Below are 2307 nucleotides of genomic sequence, written 5' to 3' on the forward strand. Positions count from 1 at the left end.
TCATGGGACCATCATTCGCAACAAGGCAAGATTGGTGGCACAAGTCTACTCCCAAGTCGATGGTATCGACTATGGTGAAACCTTTGCTCCCGTTGCTCGCCTTGAATCCATTCGTTTGTTGATTGCTTATGTTTCTCATCACAACTTTAAGTTGCAACAAATGGATGTGAAGAGTGCTTTTCTTAATGGTCCTATTAATGAGTTGGTCTATGTCAAGCAACCCCCTGGGTTCGAGGATCCCTACTTTCCCGATCATGTGTATCAACTCGATAAGGCACTCTATGGGCTTAAACAAGCCCCACATGCGTGGTATGACCACCTTACCGAGTTGTTACAAGATCATGGGTTTGAAGTTGGGCTAATCGACCCCACTCTTTTTACTAAGAAGGTCAAAGGGGAGTTGTTTGTATGCCAACTATATGTTGATGACATTATCTTTGGTTCCCCTAACAAAGCTTTCAATGAGGAATTAGCCGCTCTCATGACCTCAAAGTTCAAGATGTCTTCCATGGGAGAGTTGAAGTTCTTTCTAGGGTTCTAAGTGAAGCAAAGAAGAGAAGGAACCTTCATCAACCAAGCCAAATACACTCAAGACATGCTCAAGAGATTCAAGCTAAGTGATGTCAAGCCGGCTTCCACTCCAATGCCCACCAAGTGCCAACTCGACATAGATCCCAATGGTAAAGCGGTGGATCAAAAGGTATATCGCTCCATGATTGGATCCTTGCTTTACCTTTGTGCATCTAGACCGGATATCATGTTGAGTGTGGGAATTTGTGCATGGTTTCAAGCCGCACCTAAGGAAAGTCACTATGTGGCGGTCAAGCAAATCTTTCGATATTTGGCTCATACCCCAAACTTTGGCTTATGGTACCCAAGAGGAGCAAACTTCAATCTTGTAGGGTATTCGGACTCCGATTGGGCGGGAGACAAAGTGGATAGGAAGTCCACTTCCGGAGGGTGCCAATTCCTTGGTTGCTCTCTAGTAAGTTGGTCTTCCAAAAAGCAAAGTTGTGTGTCTCTCTCGTCCACTGAAGCGGAGTATGTAGCGGCCGGTAGTTGTTGTGCACAACTCTTATGGATGGGGCAAACTTTAAAGGATTACGGTGTCATTTGTGACAAAGTGCCTCTTTGGTGTGACAATGAAAGGCCATCAAGCTTTCTCTCAACCCGGTGCAACACTTCAAGACGAAGCATATTGAGATTCGGTATCACTTCATCCGGGATCACATAGGCGAGGGGAGATCGAGCTCAACTACGTCAACACTCATGATAACCTTGCAGATATTTTCACGAAGCCGTTGGATGAAGCAAGATTTCGCAAGTTAAGGCATGAGCTAAATATCATTGATTCGAGCAATGTTGCTTGAACCCTTGCACACCCCACCATACTCAACTTGTTGTCTTGTTTAGATGTAGGCATGGACATAGGGGAAGTGTTGTTCTCTCAATGAACTCTCCCTCTCCCCATTATGCATAAATTGATCAAATCTTTCACACTAGCCATTTTTGATGGTACTTGTGCTTCAAAGACGAGTTTTGGTCATGGGCCCAAGGATAATTCTTCGCGGTGCCATACCAATTGACTCAAACATAGGTGGCTCCGGTCACCGCCCTCTCTTTGGAGAGGTTGTGTCTCGTGGTCGTCTCTTGTTGTCGTTTTGCCCCTTCTTCTCTTTGTGTTTGAGCTTGTTGTGTGGTGTCTTGTTCGTTTGAAGTTTCCTTGCGAAGAACTCTCTTTTCTTGTATTTGGAAAATGCTTCTTCTTGAGCTCACAGTACTACCGCGGCCTGCCACGGTACTACCGTGCGTGGAGAGTACGGTACTACCGGCCCAGCACGGTCCTACCGCCTGGGAGAGCGGTACTACCGCTTTGGTGCGGTTCTTCCGCCCAAGCGGTACTACCGCGATGATACGCGGTACTACCGCGCTGTCGGAGGCGCGTGGGGGATAAGGACGGGAAAAGGGGGAGAGGGGGTTCTAACTCCCCCATACCCATTCGTCAGTTTTCCCCACTTCGTCTCTCTCTCTCTCTCTCTCGCTCAAGAACGGGGCCGGAGTCCCTCGCCGGATTTCCGTCTCCGGCTGCTCTCCTTGGATTCCGACCGGTGGGATCGTTCCCCACCACTTCCTCTTGCCATGGACCAAGGTTTTTCCCCAAATCCCTCTCTTTCTAGTTGGTTCTCTTGTCTCTAGGTTTTTGGGGAGATGCATGTGTTCTTGAGATTTTAGGCCAAATCTTTGCAAGAGAAGGTTGTAGGAGAGTAGTGTTGCGTAGAAATATTACTTGATATATTGCCCCGTAGT

The sequence above is a fragment of the Triticum urartu genome, chromosome 5A, assembly GCF_056163025.1.
Source record: "Triticum urartu cultivar PI428250 chromosome 5A, HENAU_Tu73, whole genome shotgun sequence".
In the NCBI taxonomy this organism is placed as follows: domain Eukaryota; kingdom Viridiplantae; phylum Streptophyta; class Magnoliopsida; order Poales; family Poaceae; genus Triticum; species Triticum urartu.